General features: G+C 39.6%; 1 protein-coding gene and 1 long non-coding RNA gene across 4 annotated transcripts in view; one reads left to right on the top strand and one right to left on the bottom strand.

The window, feature by feature from the left end:
- LAMA4 (laminin subunit alpha 4) overlaps positions 1–19,733 on the bottom strand; it is a 161,516-nt gene that overhangs the window by 137,896 nt on the left and 3,887 nt on the right. The window lies entirely within an intron of this gene.
- The window catches only part of LOC104652645 (uncharacterized), a 75,659-nt gene continuing 61,298 nt past the window's right edge, over positions 5,373–19,733 (top strand). Inside the window, exons 1-2 of the long non-coding RNA XR_745943.1 lie at positions 5,373–5,411; positions 5,549–5,685. This is a non-coding gene — a long non-coding RNA (uncharacterized LOC104652645). The remainder of the gene's footprint in view (positions 5,412–5,548; positions 5,686–19,733) is intronic.

Here is a 19,733-nt window from a genome sequence, read left to right as displayed (position 1 = left end):
CTTTAGGCTAAAATCCAAGTATTTCAGAGTGGTAGTCTGCTCAGGGACACTGGTAACAAGGCCATTTTCAGATAGTTCATTAATAAACAAATATACTGAGCACCAAGTGCCTATAGACAGCAAGGCAGATGAATTACCATCCTGAACACTCAGCTTCTTAACTTGGGAAGCTTATTTAAAAAAAAAAAACCAACAGACTTTTGCAACAAGTGGCAAATATACACGAATACCATTTTAACTACAATATCATGAACCATTCATAAGCTGCTTCTATTCTTTTAAAAGCATGAATGGTATTCAAAACTGCTACACAATTTCCACCCTTTTCATGTTACTTAAGGGTATTTTGTATGATTCCCTCCCTCCAAGGTTTTTTTAGGTTTCTGTGAAATACTGTTTAATGTAAATATACATTTTGTTTAACTTTTCATTTATAAATGGCACAATCTGTACATTTCTTTCAAGTAAAAATTTTGGAGGATAGTTTCAGAATTGCTTTACAATATACCATCAGTTTGTAGCTTTAAATTTTGCTCCCAGATAACTGTTGTGATCGAGATAGCTCTTCTGTTGCAGTATGCTGATAAAAGTGAAGGCAAAGAAGACAACCTAAGTGAAAAGAAAATGACTGCAAAGGCAATGGCAATGCCTGAGGTGCAACAAATCTAGTCTTCACACTGACATTTTAATGACAACAAAATAATACACACTTATGAAAGGAAATGAATGGGGAAGGCTGAGAGTGTTTGATTCAAAGCAATTCTGTTATCGGCCATTTGAGGGGAAAAATTGTGCTGATTTTAAAACAATACTTTCATTACAGATGTTTCCAGACCCCTTCCCTGATCCAAGGAAACAAAATACCATTCAGCAACAAGCCCAGATTTAGAGATGGGGCTTGTTCCAACATAAACATTTCTTAGCTAGATCTTCTCCATGAAAGTGCATAGTCAATTTTTCCATATACAGTGGGAAAGACAAAGCTTTTAGCTTAAAAGGCATTCTCGCCTGCAGCACGGAGCTCCTGGAATGAGCAGCCCATAGACACTGTGGTTGGCTATTGATGTCACGTGGAATGCTGTGTTGACTTGTTCATCAAAATTATACAACAGAATTGTATCAGAACACACACATACCACAAACAGAAGAGTAGGCACTGTTTTGGCTTTCAGCATTTGGTACGGTCATTTTTTCATTTCGTCTCTGCTTCGTGTACTACTGGCTATCCAGGGCCCAGCTCAGGGGCTGGCACAAAGTAGGTTTTTCAACAAATAATTGAGGAATGTATAAATGATTTTTATAGCACCAATTTTAAAGGGAACTTGCACAGGCAATTTGGGGAATCAGAAGATGAATCATGGACCCTGCTGGCCTTCAGGGGTTCAATGGGGAAAATTTAAGGTGTATCTGTAACTTACTAGAATATTTGAAATAAAGTGCTAAGAATTATAATATCATGAGAAGGACAAAGAAATGCTGAGTGAGCTAAGAAAAGCAAGAGATTATTTTTAACATGGGGAAGAAAGGGAATAAAAAAAGGTTCATTGGTAGATGTGGGGTTTGTGGAGGATTTTCTGGAAATAAGAAAACTGAGGAAAGAAATTCCAGGGCACTTTTTAATTCACTCCTCACAGGTAGAGAGAGGCTTAAATTTATATTTTTCCTGTTGTTTCATTGCTTCAAGCAGGCATCTTTCACTCCTGGTAATCTCTCTCAATAAAAACGCCAATGGATTTACTTTTTTCTGCTTCCTGGGAATTTCTTTGGAAGAATTAGTTTAATATTAGCAATTAAATTTGTGTAACATCTTCAGCAAGCTTCTGGCTTACAGTATACTCACGTGGACATGCCACCCTCTCTCCACACATTGCAGATAATATTGGAGTCTTGTCCTAACCCCTGAAATAAATGTTAGGCACATCTGGAAGCCTCATTAATTCTTTGTGGCCACCAGGATCCCATGAGTCACTCTCATGTGGCTTGAAAGTTAGAAATCTTGGGAGCAGTAATAATTCTCAAGCTATAACTTATACATAGGGAGAATATCAGTCAACTATAAAAATAAATATTTTTTTGGCCGGGCATGGTGTAATCCCAGCACTTTGAGGGGCCGAGGCGGGCGGATCACCTGAGGTCGGGAGTTTGAGACCAGCCTGACCAACATGGAGAAACCCCATCTCTACTAAAAATTAAAAAAAAAAAAGTTAGCTGAGAGTGGTGGCACCTGTCTGTAATCCCAGCTACTTGGGAGGCTCAGGCAGAAGAATCACTTGAACCAGGGATGCAGAGGTTGCAGTAAGCCGAGATTACACCATTGCACTCCAGCTTGGGCAGCAAGAGTGAAACTCCATCTCAAACAAACAAATAATTTTTTTTTTTTTAATTTCTTAATTGAATGCCCTTTATTTCTTTTTCTTGCCTGATTGCTCTGGCTAGAACTTCCAATCCTATATTGAATAGGAGTGGTGAGAGAGGGCATCCTTGTCTAGTGCCTGATTTCAAAGGGAATGCTTACAGCTTTTGCCCATTCAATATGATATTGGCTGTAGGTTTATCATAAATAGCTTTTATTATTTTATGATACATTCTGTCGATATCTAGTTTATTGAGAGTTTTTAGTACGAAGGGCTGTTGAATTTTGTCAAAGGCCTTTCCTGCATCTATTGAGATAATCATGTGGTTTTTGTCTTTGGTTCCATTTATGTGATGGATTATGTTTATTGACTTGCATATGTTAAAATTTTTCATTTTGCCGTTTGATGCATTTTACCCAAAGTGAGCTAAGCAAGATAATAAGAGGAACACTTGGTTTTGTGGCTCTCTGAGGGACTACAAGACTGACTTAATGAACTAAGAACCTATTAAGAATGAAAACAAGAACCTGGTGCACTTTGTTTTCAATACTCTACTGTCATAAACCTACTCACTGTATAGCTGAGATATAGCAAATAATGTATTCTCATAAAGCTTTGACTACATTTTAATATATTTTTTCTTTTTTGAAATTTGTTAATTTCTAGTTGATTTGAGCTAACTCAAAGGAAATTCATGCTGATTTATGACTTTGAGGAGAAAGTGCATTTTCTAGATGAACATGAGCTTGTGTTATCAGATTAAAAAAAAGAGATTGTAATCAAAACCGAACTACTTTAGATAATCTCAGATGAAGATCTAATGTCATAACTACAAAATAGATCCAACACATAGTTTTCAACATAACTGAAGGGAAGACAAAAAATGTGCTAAGAAAAAAATACCAGAATGCTTATTTCCACTGAACACTGATATACTGCATGTCCAAAAACACAGGGCATGAGAAAAATGTGCTTCATCTGCCAAAGTAACCACAAATACTGTTTGAAACCAGGAAGAGCCTGGCCCTTTAATAAAAACCTGGAGGTTTTGAGCACGTTACCAAGAGTATTATCTTCTTTGGATAATACACATAAAGATGATTACTCTGGCCTTACACAGACATCAGCTTCATCTCTTTTTTTTTTTTTTTTTTTTTTTTTGAGATGGAGTCTCACTCTGTCGCCTAGGTTGGAGTGCAGTGTTGCTATCTTGGCTCACTGTAACTTCTGCCTCCTGGGTTCAAGCAATTCTCTGCCTCAGCTTCCTGAGTATCTGGGATTGTAGGTGCCTGCTACCATGCCCAGCTAATTTTTGTATTTTAATAGAGATAGGGTGTTACCATCTTGACCAGGCTGGTCTTGAACTCTTGACCTCGTGATTCACCTACCTCAGTCTCCCAGAGTGCTGGGATTACAGATATGAGCCACCGCACACGGCCTAGCTTCATCTTAAGTACAGTATTATTCTCACTATACTAAGGATCCTCCTGATGTCAAAGACCAGGGTGAGAATGAAGCATGACAGTGCCCACCATTTTGAAATGGAGCATGGAATGGGCAGGATTAGAACTGTCCTGCCTCTCAAAAACCTTCCTGTTTTGCAGACCATGAGGGACTGCCCCAACCCCCTGAAATACAGTTTTTTCCTTGTTCTCTATTAGGTTCAGGGCACATCTCAGCAGATGCTGTTCACAGCAAAATCCCTGGATTATACCATAAAGTTGCATAGTTCCACTGGGAATGGCAGATTTTCTCGAGAAACAGGTATGACGTATTTTCTTGCTCTTAGAAGACTAGGGTGACTTGGATGAGATATTAACAGTAAAAATATTCTACATATAAAAATGGAGCTCCTGAAATTCAGAATTGTCATAAAGCAGGTTGAGAAGATCACAGAGGGGTACAAGTGCCAGAGTGGACCACTTTGGTGCTACCACCATTTCATTTTCTTCATTAATTTCTCACGTTTCAATTGTTTTGCTACATGATAGGGAAGTTTCTTAAAGTCGTGTGGCAACCTGACTGATGACTGTATACAGGAGGAATACCAGACATGATGTGGTCTAGGGATTTTAAAAATGAATTCTCCAACTTTTAAAACAAAAATGTTATTGTTCATTTTTGAAATAGATCTTTCTTTCTTCCTTTTAAGATCAAAGATGTTTGGTTTATTTTTATGTGACCACCAGAAAACTCTAGCCGGAAATTCTGAAATCTTACGGCACTTGAGTGCTTGCTTTCTAAGTATAGGTGCTGAAAGCATGGTTTAAGGGGTTGATAGCCATGTGGGGCAAAAAATGCTTGAAATGAAAGAAAAGGGATACATGATTTTGTTATAAATTAAATTCAAAATTGACATAAATATGACCAAAGGTGGAGAGAACTTTTAATGTTTCAGTAATTACTTAGTTCTAAGACACAGATGGCTACATAAGTTATAAGATGAAGGCAAACATGGATATCTTCTTGTCTAATCCAGCTCACTGAATGTCTCAACACCCTCGTGATGGCGACTGTGCTCTGTGATGCATCAGGGAAAGACGGCTGCCCCCACAGAGCCAGGAAACCTGGTTGTGGTTCCAGTTCTGAAAACCCGGTGTGGGAACTTGGGGAAATGACTCAATTTCTGGCTCTAGTTTCTTCCTCTTCAATGGCATTAGCAGCGTGATGATTTCTAGGCTCTTCCCATTCTAACAGTCTCTATGAAACTTCCTGCTGTCTCAACAAGGCTCCATGCTAGGAAATTTGGGGCTTATCATTGAACATTAACATGTTTTCCTAAATTAGAGCAATAACCACCAGCCTGTAGGTTTGTAAAATGATTGTGAAGACTAAAGGTAGAAATATGGACCAAACGCTTGTAAATCATAAAAGGTAAATAAGTATTAATACTATTTTTTTACCTTAGTCGGTAGTCATTGGAAATTCCAATATTTGGCAGTTGTGAATAACATTTGTTCAATATCAACAGCTTTTTAAAAGCTGAACTCTTCAAGCTATGGGTAAAAAGAGGTATACGAAGCTTTCATAATTCTTTGTAACATCAGTTCTTCCTGGGTATACTGCAGATATGTTATAAAGAAATTTAAAAACCTGTAGTTTGCCTTCATGACACTATGAAATGCTTAGGTTGCCGCTGTTTTAATTCACATGAAAACCAAAATTTTTGATGCCCATTTTCTTGATTTTTATAGACAAAATGTTCATCATGGAAGTACTTTGCCCTTTGGAGATCATTGGGAACGGATTCTGGACCATAAAGCGGGTAAAATACGCTATGAAGGAAGGAGAAAGTAAGACTTGAGAGCTATCTTTTTAGCTCAGGGTGCAGGTAAGAAACTGGTTTATGTTTCAGAATAAGATGACATGCATTGTGATGGAATAATTGGTTTAGAAGAATAAAAATTGAACAGAACATTTGGTCATTTCTATGAAGATCAAAATATAGTGCTTATCTGGTCTACCCACTACCATCCTATCCTCCCTCAGAAGTTCCTTTGTTGTTCTCAGTACTCCCAGGTAATGACCGAGATAAAAGTGGAATTTCCTAATTTCCTTGCAAAGGGCCAAAAATACCAGCAGACAAGGAACAGGAAGCATAAAAATATCTCTCAGGAGAGCACCGATTGTTTAAAGATTTCTAGCTCATGTTTGGAGCTATTACGGGGGTGCCCTGAACATCAGCTGCTCAATGCAACCAGTGACATGTACTGGACTGAGGCAGGCGTGTGTGCAGCTGGGAAACCACCTAGGAGGCACTGATTTGAATAAGATTTTGAGTAACATTTTGGAGACTTGTCTTGATTTAAAATATCAACTTGGGAGGCCCGAGCATAGTGGTTCTCAAATGTTTTAGAGCAGAGAAGCCCTTTTCAAAAAACCAGTGGAATTTCACATGAAATTCATCTATAAAACAGATAAAAAAAGAAGCTGCTTTGATTGAAGGAGGGAGGGAGCCACCTCCTGCTGCTCCGGAGGCTTTGTACCCTCAGGCATTTCCATGGAGCCTCAGTCTGAATGCCACCGATTTAGTAGGTTTTATGTTAAAAGGTCTCTGCAGAGACTTCTCTTCCATGATTTAATGCGTTTCTACAAACATCAGCAGGACCTTTAACTTCTCCCTCATCCTTATTCCTCAAACATATGACAAACCACCTTGATAGAACCTTGGCAATGATCCCAGCATCTGTTCTCTCTGTTCTAGACTACAGCCAGCATCCAAATCCAGGCCTCCTTGGGCTCTCCTGGACGGTTACCAATGCACGACATAGGTTACCCTGATTCCAGGCTCTCTGCCGCCTATTGCCCAATCTAGCCAGGAGCCTGTTTCCAGATGAATGTTGACAAATCACGATTCTCACTGTGTTTCTCTTTCTTCTGCTCTGAAACCTTTGATGGCTCCCTGTTGTTCAGCCCAACCAACTGGGACCACTTCCTTTCCTAGAAGAAACCCTGTGTCTTTGTTTTTATTTACTCATCCTGTCCCGTCAGCTTGTATTCTTTGCCTCAATCTGAAAGATTCAACTCAAATGCCACCTTGCCCTTGAAGTCACCTGGGAATGTTCCACCAGAGTGAATGTTCCTTCTAAACTCTCCGAGAGTTTTTGTAACATAAGAAATGAGTTGCCGGGCGCGGTGGCTCAAGCCTGTAATCCCAGCACTTTGGGAGGCCGAGGCGGGTGGATCACAAGGTCAAGAGATCGAGACCATCCTGGTCAACATAGTGAAACCCCGTCTCTACTAAAAATACAAAACTTAGCTGGGCATGGTGGCGGATGCCTGTAATCCCAGCTCCTCAGGAGGCTGAGGCAGGAGAATTGCTTGAACCCAGGAGGCGGAGGTTGCGGTGAGCCGAGATCGCACCATTGCACTCCAGCCTGGGTAACAAGAGCGAAACTCCGTCTCAAAAAAAAAAAAAAAAAAAAAAGAAATGAGTTGTATTGCATTATTAGTGTACTTGTTTCATCTCTGTGTTTTATTCATCTTTGTAGGATACATGGCACTTGCTAAGGTAGTGGGCACCTTTCTGCTAAAAAAAAAGAGAAAAGATATTGATATGGATCAATCAAGTGTCTCTGGACATCTCAGGAATACAGTGTGGCAGTACAGAACCTGACATACTGTTTTTCATATTTCAAAATATTGAATGAAATGTTTTCCAGGTGCTGTGGCTCATGCCTGTAATCTCAACACTTTGGGAGGCCGAGTCAGGTGGATCACTTGAGGTCAGGAGTTCGAGACCAGCCTTGCCAACATGGTGAAACGCTGCCTCTACTAAAAATACAAAAATTAGCCAGGCGTGATGGTGGAAACCTGTAATCCTAGCTACATGGGAGGCTGAGGCAGGAGAATTGCTTGAACTCGGGAGGCAGAAGTTACAGTGAGCTGAGATCACTATACCATTGTACTTCAGCCTGGGTGACATAGTGAGACTTTGTCTAAAAAAATAAATAAAAAATAAAATAAAAGTAATGGTGACATATTTATTAAAAATGTACAATTAAAATCAAATGCTAAATTTGGCTTTAGCTTAAAGTTAAAACAGGGTAATTACACTATCTTATTTTCTCAGACGCTCTCTTTTGTGGTTATAAATTCCTTTGCCTTGTTAAGAAATGAGTTACTACTTAATACCTTTCACTTGGTAGCTATGATGAACTGAATTATGTCCCCTCAAAATTCATGTTGAAACCTAATCTCCAATGTGTTTGTATTTGGAGATAGTGCCTATAAAGAGGTAATAAATAAAGGTAATAAAGATTAAGTGGGCTGGGCACAGTGGCTAATACCTGTAATCCCACCACTTTGAGAGGCTGAGGCGAGTGGATCACTTGAGGTAAGGAGTTCGAGACCAGCCTGGCCAACATGGTGAAACCCTATCTCTACTAAAAATACAAAAATTAGCTGGGTGTGGTGGCAGCCACCTGTAGTCCCGGCTACTTGGGAGGCTGAGGCACGAAAATTGCTTGAACCCAGGAGGCGGAGGTTGCAGCGAGCCGAGATCACGCCACTGCATTCCAGCCCAGGCAACAGAGCAAGACTCTGTCTCAAAAAAAAAGAGAGAGAGAGAAAAAAGATTAAACGACATTTTAGAAGGAGCACCTGAATCTTATAAAACTTACATTTTTATAAGATGAGGAAGCGATACCAGAGACCTCTCTCCGTCTGCATATACACATAAGAAAGGTCATGTGAGGACATAGTGAGAATGTGGCCATTTACAAATCACGAAGAGAGACCTCACCTGAAACCGAACTTTACAGCACCTTGCTCTTGGACTTTTAGCCTCCAGAACTATAAGAAAATATATTTCTATTGTTTAAGCCATTCAGTCTAGAGTACTTTGTTATGGCAGCCCCTGCAGACTAATAAAGAAGATAAAACATTTTAAAACATGAGGTTACAGGAGTAGGAGAAATAGTAAAGAGATCCCTGCACATGAAAATTTGGGAGAACATTATTCTTACACATTCCCCTATTCAGGTTACAATGCACTTCACAAGTGACTACTGCTTCAGTTCTTCTCTCAGTTCAGAAGGGCTGAAGACTGGGTCTGTTCCCGAACAAATCACTGGTGCCTTCAATGGGACCTTTCAGCACTATACTCTTATTCCTTTGGTGCTAAATGAATAACTCACTTATTTCAGACAAATTCTTTTATATAGTTCTTAAAGGAGTTAACAGCTTATATTTCTTGTAAATCTAACTTTTGAATCCTTTTCGTTGTTAAATTTCCTTTCCTTTTCTATGGTCATTTGTAGAGAAATATTTTAAAAGGTAAACTGTTTTTAAACCTTTGTTAGTTTTCCCGATTGACATAACTTTGTCTAATCATTTCCCCTGAGGTCATGTTTTTCTGTTTAATTGTTTTATTTTTAATCTTTTTATTATTTTAAAATTTCGTGGGTAAATAGTAGTCGTATGTGTTTATGGGGCACGTGAGTTGTTTTGATACAGGCATGCAATGGGAAATCAGCACACCATAGAGAATGGGATATCCATCTCCTCAAGTATTTATCCTTTGAGTTACACACAATCCAATTATATTATTTTAAAATGTACAATTAAGTTATTATTGGCTATAGTCATCCCATTGTGCTATCAAATATTAGGTCTTATTCATTCTTTTTCATCTGTGCCCATTAGCAATTCCCACCTCTCCACCAATCCCCTACTACGCTTCCCAGCTCCTGGTAACCATCCTTCTATTCTCTGTGTCCATCAGTTCAATCGACTTGATTTTTAGATCCCACAAATAAGTGAGAACATGTGACATTTGTCTTTCTTTGCCTGGCTTACTTAATATAATGATCTCCAGTTCCATCCATGTTTTTGCAAATGGCTGAATCTCATTCTTTTTAAGGCTGACTAGTACTCTGTTGTGTATGTCCACCACATTTTTAATCCATTAATCTGTCGATGGACACTTAGGTCGCTTCCAAATCTTTGCTATTGTAAACAATACTGCAACAAACATGGAGTGCAGATATCTCTTCTATATACTGATTTCTTTCTTTCGGGTATATACCCAGCAGTGGAATTGCTGGATCATATCACAGCTCAATTTTTAGGTTTTTTTTTTTTTTTTTGGAACAGAGGTCATGTTTTTATGACCATGTCAGCTTTTTCCATATCCTTTTCAAGATTTTTTTTTTTTTTTTTTTTTTTTTTTTTTTTTTTTTTTTTTTTGAGAAGAGATGGAGTCTTGTTCTGTCACTAGGCTGGAGTGCAGTAATACAATCTCGGCTCACTGCAACCTCCACCTCCCGGGTTCAACCAATTCTCCTGCCTCAGCCTCCCGAGTAGCTGGTACTACAGGCCTGTGTCATCACACCCACCTAATTTTTGTATTTTTAGTAGAGATGGGATTTCACCATGTTGGCCAGGATGGTCTGGTCTCGATCTCTTGACCTCGTGATCCTCCTGCCTCAGCCTCCCAAAGTGCTGGATTACAGGCATGAGCCACCACCCCTGGCCTTAAAAGATCTTTTAAGTTACAGGTCCACAGAGTAGACTCAGGACTCCACTGAAAAACCAGTGCTCAGTGTAGCTGGAGTTACATAATATATACACATTCAGAAGTTTCACCAACTTTTACTCCTCTTATGTTTAAGGAAAGAACTCCCTACTGTTACTGAGATGATATTAGTTTACTCCATAACTTAAAAACAAGGCCAAAGACTAAACATACCACTAATTTAAATGTTCTTTACAGACTTGTCAACTGCTAAGACTACTGTGGTAGTAAGGATAACCTTTGTTAGCTGGGGTATTGCTAAGGCACGCTGAGACTTAGACGCAGATGTTAGAGGGTCATTCTAATGTGAAGGTTACAAGCTTAGGGTCAGATTTCCTAGCTATGACCGTGACTTACTTAACTGCTATCTGGCTTATTTTTGTCATCAGTAAAATGGGGTTAATATTAATGCTTTCCTCATGAGGTTGTTATGAGGAATAACTGAATTCATAATACACCTAAGTGCTTAGAACAATACTTGCAACATAGCAAGTACTAATCAAGTGCTTAGTAATTAAATGTAAAAGGCTGCATCAAGAATACCTGGAGATTGCTAGGAGAATGGGGACATCTGCTCTGATACAGGAGACACAGACCTGACTCAAGAGTACTTTCCTGCAGATCTCAATCCTTCTAGAAAAGGACCAGCTGGAGGAATAGCAATTGGCAATTTTCATTTTGGGGAACTAGGTCTCTCCCTTGTCTCTTATCTTTCTAGTCTGGATGCAGACGGCACTCCTCACTCCCTGAAGCGACATTCTGAATCAGAATGACTCCCTTGTTACCAAGAAAAACATCACAATCCCACTATTTCCTGAAAAGTGTGAGCAACGTCCTATTTTTGAGCAGATTCCCCAAGTAAACTCTTCTCTGCCTCTGCTCTACTTTCTTCCAGGACACAGAGTCCTCAGTGTTTTGATATCTGGGCTACGGGTGTGGAGAAGACTTAGGTGGGCGTAGAAAATCTGCTGTGTCACTTCATGTCTCTTCTCAAAAAATACATTCGGAGCACCCAGTATGTATGTGCCATGGTTTCAGGAAGTGATTGACTTTATCAGCTTCCTTCAGATGCCTCAAAGCAGCAGTTTGCTTTGAGGCTTGTGTTTTATTCTGAAGCACGTATTTTCAGGTAGTATGCCCCTTACTAGACTTAGCCATAATTTACATTTTTTGGGGTCTCCCTCCATAACTGTCTCAAAAAATTTTTGACATTTTTCTATATTCTCAATTTTCCATTAATTCCATTCAAAATTCAAGTCCACCTGTATCTGAGAGCCTAACATTTCTCATACTTTAATGTGCAGATGAACAGCATGGGGACATGGTGAAAACGCGGCTTCTGATTCTGGGGTGGAACCTGAGATTCTGCATCTCTAACACAGTCCCAGGTGATGCTGATGCTGCAATCTTTGGACCACACTTTCAGTAGCGATGCTTTAGATCTCTCTGCCCCATAAGCCAGCAACAATCAGGGCATTTAGACACCAGAGCACATCCCCTCACACACCAGGTCTGCCTTCTGGACAGTTCCTTGAACATACTTGCTTCCGAATGTTGTATTCTGCCCAATCTAGAGCAGGATTCTTCTTTACATTGTTACCATATAATATAATATGAGTATTTCATGTCGATGTTTATAATGATTGATAATCTGTCACTGGCTTTCCCTTCCTTTCTCATTGAGTGAAAACAACTTCTCCTCTCTGGACTCTGCCACTTGGCACGGAACTTTTATGTGTTGACCTGAGTCTCTGCTCAGTAGGTCTCCAGTCCCTGATCTCTTCCATTGTATACTTTTCTGTCTCTCTGGATTGGGGACAGGTTTAGGATCATTCTGGAGGGTCCAGATAGAGTAGGGAGGGCACCCTTGGACCTTGTCATGGGAGACCCATGGATATTTATTGACTGCACTGAGACACACTTAGGCTGTCTGGGAAGCCTCGTTGTTGTGTCCCCTTGGAGAGGCTCATGTCTGTGGCTGAGTTGGTAACCTGTGCTGGGGACCAACCCCAGCCCCACATCTGGAGTTGTTAGGAACCACCCCTCCCCACCTGCTTCCACAAACTAGGATCCCGTGTTTCCTTCAGGCCCTGGACTCTAAAAGTCTTGGGATTCTAACTAGGGCAACAGCTATGACTGTGTGATTCAGTATCTTAAGGCAGGTTCCCTTTAACTGGCACAAATTTTTATCTATTTATTAGACAATTATAGAATTTCATTACTAGGTGCAATCATTTTTAATATTTTTAGTATAGAAACTGAGGCCTCAGCAGGTAGAGGGATTGACCAGGTTTCTTTACCTGGCAAGGGTGATCTGGTTGTTAGTGATGGAGCCAAGAATCAGAATAGTTAGTTACAGACTCAGTCTAGCTCTACTCAGCTCCATGAGACTCTCCTACTGATGACTCAACTTAAGGATAAACTGAAATAATAAAGAGTAAAAGAACAATAATATATTAGCAGCTGATATCTTTTGTAAGATATCTAGATGTGCTCAGGTAATAATCAGAGGTTTCAAAGCTAGAATGAAGCTGGATGTTGTGGCTCACGCCTGTAATCCCAGCACTTTGGAGGCCCAGGTGGGTGGACTGCCTGAGGTCAGGAATTTCAGATCAGCCTGACCAACATGGTGAAACCCTGTCTCTACTAAAAATACAAAAATTAGCTGGACATGGTGGTGGGCACCTGTAATCCGAGCTATTCAGGAGGCTGAGGAAGGAAAATCACTTGAATCCGGGAGGAGGGTTACAATGAGCCAAGATCATGCTACTGCACTCCAGCCTGGGCAACAGAGCAAGACTCCGCTCAAAAAAAAAAAAAAAAAAAAGAAAAAAAAAGCTAGGATGATTTAGTCCATTAAAACAATTGGAAAGAACATAAGGCAAAAAGTCAGAAGACACAGTTCTTTGTGAGCTACGAGTTCAGCAGGACTGGTTTCACAAGATGGCAGGTCACAAAGACCCCGCTGATAAAACAGAATGCAGTGAAGAAGCCAGCCAAACCCTGCCAAAACCAAGATGGTACTAAAAGGCACATCTGGTCTTCCTCACTGCTCATTATATGCTAATTATAATACATTAGCATACCAAAAGAAACCAGTGGCATGACAATTTACAAATGCCACCAGCACCATGACAGTTTACAAATGCCATGAAACGTCTGGAAGTTACCCTATAAGCTCTGAAAGGGGGAGAAACTCAGGGTTCTGAGAATTCCCCATTCCTTTCCTGGAAAACTCATAAATAATCCATCCCTTGTCTAGCATATGATCAAAAATAACCATAAAAATAGCCAACCAGCAGCCCTCAGGACTGCTTGTCTATAGAGTAGGCACCTCTTTATTCCTTTATTTTCATAATGAACTTGCTTTCACTTTACTCTGTTGGCTGACTCTTCAATTCCTCCCTGTGTGAGGCCAAGAACCCATGTGTTCTCCCAGGCTGAACTCCAATTTTGGGGTTCATCCCATGATGATCGTACTACTGCTAATGGGCTTTGTGTCCCTGGGTCAAGCACCCCCACCTCCCCTCTCTTCTCAGTTTAGTTTTCTCATCTACAAAATGAGAGAGTTGAATTTCTAAACTTCCTTTCTAAATCTGACGACCTATGATTCCTTTGATTTCATGGCTTATGCTGCAAGGTATAATAGATTTATGTATCCAATAATAACCACCCACTGACTCTACATTCAAACAGATCTCCTTTATGCTGAATTTTGTGCTGCAGCAGAGGCATCAGGTCTCTTATGGATGGAATTTCAGGGTGTCTATTGGCATTAACGATGGCAGACAGCAATATAAAATGAGGTAATTATTCATGCACTACAATGAAACCGCAGCCCATCTTCAGATATTCAGACTGTTTAATCTCCAAAGAGCAGGTGTTTAGCATCTCATCTGTGACCTGGGGGTTGACAGAACCACCTAGGACTAGGACAGATCAGCAGGAAAAGAGGTAACACTTAGGTAACACCTTTAGCTTGTCGAACTGTATCACTGTTCATCAAAGGTAAACACACACATGTAATCGTGAAGCTTGAAAGGCACCTTGGACTACCTCTGCTGTGGGAGAAGAGGCTTGCCAGGGTTTTCAGCCCCAGACCCTGAATTTGTGTTGTGGCTCTTTACTGTGATTCTAGAGGGTTCTATAGCCCTAGCATCCCAGAGGCTGAGGCTCATTAGACATTTATTTCTCTTCCCTTCTGCTGGTGCCTATGTCATATGTTTCTTTGGACTGACATTTGGCTTTCTAGTGCTGCTTAGTTCAGTATGCCATGTTGCAATTCACTTTGCACATAGATAACAGTACATGTAATAGTCATGTGTGTAAGGCAAGTTTTAGTGATGGTACCTTTCATCCCTAGAGTCCTTGATTTCCTTTGAAGCAATCATTCTACTCCAAAATGGCATAATTTCAAAATAAATATTAATATGCAAAGTCTGCCTCATGCTCAGGGGCCCTTTTAGCCACAGAGTACAGGAATACTGGTCTAGTCTGCAAAAGACTTGTACTAATGCAGCTGTTAAGGTTACGGGATTTCTCTAACTCATTAGTTCTCATGAAGTAAAAAATGTGTAGACTTCACTCCATTTAGGTAAACACAGATCTCCAGCCTCCACCAAAATGCAACATAAAAACTAAGAAAGTCCTGGGAATGAAAAGAAGGTCATTTTGCATATTACTTAAATTATATCCACCCATCTCTCCTCCTATTTTTAACAGAATTTGTTTATATATTTTTTTCTTTATGGGGAAGATTTGGGCTGAATATGGAAATTTTCCCACTATCATTCAGCTTCAGAATGTTTCCGCCCCAAGTTTCTCATGATAAAAAGACTCAGATTCAGGGCCGAACTGCTGGCAGCTGAATTTCATTAAGGCTTTGATGGGAAACTTAAGCTGGAATTACAAACATCTGTGGTTTAACTTCCCTTTAGTAAACCATTTCCCAGAATTTAACTTTACCACACCAAGAGCAGAAAAGAAAAACAGTTGAAAAAAGAATGCTGTTCTTTTGCAAATATGAGTAGGTATTTAAATATTCTTCTATATGGTCACTTTGCCTCAATAGACTAGATTTTAGAAAATAACTGATTGTTCAGAAATGCTAAGGTTCAGAACTCAAAGCATATGCTAGCAATCTGGTTTTAATGGCTGTTAACCAATCAAAGCTCTCAAAATTATGTCTGGCCATCATTATATTTATATGGTTATGATAAGCCAGAAAAAAAACCAAAATAGGGGAGTGTTTTTGGCATCTTTATTTCAAGAAACTGTGAAAAGTCAGATTTAAGAATTTAATTATTAGGGGAAAAAAGATACTGTCCTTGTCATATCAAAGCTGTTGGGTTTTCTCTTTCTTTTTTGGTAGGGGACAGAGTCTTGCTCTGTAACCCAGGCCGGAGTGCAGTGGCATGATCTCTGCTCACTGCAATTTCCACCTCCTGGGTTCAAGCAATTCTCTGCCTCAGCCTCCTGAGTTTCCCTGTAATCCCTCAGCTGGGATTAGAGGCACCTGTCATCGTACCCAGCTAATTTTTTTTGTATTTTGAGTAGAGATGGGGTTTCACCATCTTGGCCAGGCTGGTCTTGAACTCCTGACCTTGTGATCCACCTGCCTCGGCCTCCCAAAGTGCTGGGATTACAGGCATAAGCCACTGTGCCTGGCTGCTGTTTGTTTGTTTCTTTAGCTTTTTTAGTGGTTTAGAAAAGCTCACTCATTTCTCTTAACTGCTCAGATCCTCCTGTTGCTGGGGAAAGGCTGTTTAAAGAATCATGAAAGACACAATGATTATAAAAACTAAACAACAGCCTCCTTCAATGTTGGATAATCAGCAAATTTTAAGCAAAAGTTAAAAGTACTCAAATTTATGGAATAAGTAAAGATCTTTATAACAAAATACTTCTAACAAGAGAGTATAAAACTTTACCTGAAGATAGAAGCAGAGAGTGGAAAAATGAGGGAGAGAAAGGAAAGACAAGACAGAGAAATGCGGGCTGACTTTGTGGTAGGCAGCTTACATATATTATTTCATTTAAATTTCACGACAATTTTGCAAGCAAGTGTATTTCTATTTATTTTATAATCAAAGGAACTGAGTATCTAAAAGATGGTCAAATTTGCCCAAAGTCAAACAGCTAGAAAGTTGTGGAGCTGGATTCACATCACATCTGTCTGGTTGTAAGCCCATATTTTGCCTGTAATGAAAGCTGAACTTCAAAATATTGTAAAGCAGAGGCTGCAAATAAATTATCCTTGGGCTGAATCCGGCCCTCAGATGTACTAAGCCTACAGGGAATTAAAAAACATTTGAGTCAGCAGTTTCACTTATGAATCCAAATTCTGTCTTCCTTTGAAAAAGACAAAACAAAACCAGAAGATGTAATGCTGAGAAGTGGCTGCCACTCTGGAAGAGGCATTCTCTCTTCTCCCGTTATTGAGGCCCACCACTCACAGGATATGTTTCTTTACTAGGCTAGATTCACTCAATTCTCTTTTACCTGGACCCTATCAGATGCTGAGTTTTAAAACTTTCTCTGTACCATATGATCCAGCGGTTCCACTTCTAGGTATATGCCCAAGAAAACCTGAAAGCAAGAACTCAAACAGATGCTTGTACAGCAATATTCAGAGCAGCATTATTCACAGTAGCTGAAAGGTAGAAACAATCCAAATGCCCATCAACAAATGAATGGACAAAATATAGCATACTTATAAACAGAATATCATTCAATTTTAAAAAGGAATGCAATTCTGACACATATTACAACATGGATGAGCCTCAAAGACATTATGCTTAATGAAATAAGCCAGGCACAAAAGGGTAAGTATTGTATGACTATGTATATGGAGTACTTAAAGTAGTTAAATTCATAAAGACAGGGTAGAATCGTGGTTGTCAGGGGCTAGGGGAAGGAGTTAATCGGAAGTTATTGTTTAATGGGTTTCAGTTTGGGAAAATGAAAAAGGATGGTGGTGATGGTTTTATAACAACATTAGTGTAGTCAATGCCACTTAAACGTGCCTTTAAAAATAGTTCAGCCGGGCGCGGTGGCTCAAGCCTGTAATCCCAGCACTTTGGGAGGCCGAGGCGGGTGGATCACGAGGTCGAGAGATCGAGACCATCCTGGTCAACATAGTGAAACCCCGTCTCTACTAAAAATACAAAAAACTAGCTGGGCGTGGTGGCGCGTGCCTGTAATCCCAGCCACTTAGGAGGCTGAGGCAGGAGAATTGCCTGAGCCCAGGAGGCGGAGGTTGCAGTGAGCCGAGATCGCGCCATTGCACTCCAGCCTGGGTAACAAGAGCGAAACTCCGTCTCAAAAAAAAAAAAAAAAAAAAAAAAAAAAAAATTAGCTGGCCATGGTGGCGCATGCCTGTAATCCCAGCTACTCAGGAGGCTGAGGCAGGAGAATTGCCTGAACCCAGGAGGCGGAGGTCGCGGTGAGCTGAGTTTTCGCCATTGCACTCCAGCCTGGGTAACAAGAGTGAAACTCCGTCTCAAAAAAAAAAAAAAAAAAAAAAAAAAAAAATAGTTCAAATGATGGAGTTTCTGTTATATTTATTTTATCACATTAAAAGAAAAACTTCCTCTGGTTAAATTAGAGAACTCTTGAACAAAAGGGAATGGATTTTTTTTTTTTTTTTTTTTTTTTTTTTTTTTTTTAGCAATTTTATAATAAATTCTATAAGATAGACCAGGTATTCCATAGGTCTATCATATTCAATACTGTTTTGAATGTCTTACTTATTAATCTAAATCAAGAGCTTTTAAGATAGACTGTAGCATCATGTGGAGGACACACACTAGAATATGATTATAAAGGGAAAATATTATAAGAAGACTCTATAGTTGGAAAAAAGAGCTCTATCAGGGAGACTCACTGGTATACAGAATGGCGTTTGGAAATTTGGTTAAGGTACTTACCACCTTTAAACTTTAGTGAACTCATTTGTAAAATGGGTCCAATTTTTACTAGTATTAAATAAGATAATACATGTAGGTTGACCGGACATAGTAGAAGTCAACAAGTGTTAGTTTTTTTCTTTCTTAAGTGAGTGGTTTAAAAAAGTAGTTATAAGACTTGCTGGGGAAGGGAATTTATCTTAACTTTTTGCAATGTATGCTACTCATCTAACAAGCACTGCAAAAATGATCTCTAAATTGCATTATATATTTCTTCATTTTAAGAAATTCCCCAAACTTTGACTAGAAGTATTCCAATATATACTTCTGTTTACCTAATCACCTCTTCCTAGCTACTTTTGCACAGTTGAACTGCTTTTATAAACTCCTTCCTAGCTGTGCCACTTACAAGTAGGGGCCTGGGCAAATGCTCTGTGCCTTGGTTTCTATGTGTATCAAATGAGACAATGATACCAGTCACATTGATTTGTCATGAAAGTTACTAGAAATAACTCATGAAAAGTGCTCAGGTCAGTGTCTGGTACGTGGTAAGCACTAACGAGTGTCAGCTATGAGCCATACTATTATTGCTATTACCACCACAGGTATATTCCAATTCTTTAAAATAACGTTTTTGAAGCCTATTTTGGTATTTGGGAAATAAGTTCTGGGCTCTACTAGTCTAGCTCAGGAATAATACTTTTTCACATTACCTCCATGGCACTTGCCTTGTAGCCACTCCCATAGAATGTTAGTACATTGTGCTTTATATAATGGCCATATATGTATTTTTTCTCTCTCTTAAGTTGCTCACTCCTGAGGGCAAATATGAGACTCTACCTTATTTCTATTCCTCCTTGTGCCTATTTTATTGCTTTGTTTGAGATAAAGCCCCAAACCAGCTTGTTGGATGAATAAATGAATGACATAATGACTGCATGTAGGGGGTTGAGATTACCTAATTGAATTGTTAGAACAGCAGTATAGAGTGATACCCCAGGCTAGTGACTGGGGGTCTTAGTGTGATCTTCTGGGACCTTTTTCAAAGCAAGTGACCAAGATAAGAAAAAAGAAAGCAGATGGTGAAAGAGATCTAAAGTATTTTTATTAAACATTCTGCAATCTTTTAATGGTAGGAGTCTAACAATGCATTGGGACATGGGGGCACACAGCAACAAGGAAAGGAGTCAAGAGGAAAAGTCCCTCAGAGTTAGTCTGCTTTATAGTTTTTTTTTTTTTTTTTAGCAAGTCAGTTTTTCCAGTGTAGGGTACGTTCATGGGCACTGATCTTCTCGGAGTGAAGTTAACACAGCAATAATGACAACAATAGCAAAACTGAGGATTCTAGGAGAGAAATTCCTCTTTTCCCCTCTGAGGGGCATTACTCAAAGTTGTCAGTTGTATCCCTTATTCTGTCATTTATCTGTAAAAGCCAGTAATATCACTGTCACCTCC

The sequence above is a fragment of the Saimiri boliviensis genome, chromosome 4 (assembly GCF_048565385.1).
Source record: "Saimiri boliviensis isolate mSaiBol1 chromosome 4, mSaiBol1.pri, whole genome shotgun sequence".
Taxonomy (NCBI): domain Eukaryota; kingdom Metazoa; phylum Chordata; class Mammalia; order Primates; family Cebidae; genus Saimiri; species Saimiri boliviensis.
The sequence above is the reverse complement of the archived record's forward strand: the minus strand, read 5'-3'. Positions and strand labels throughout refer to the sequence as shown.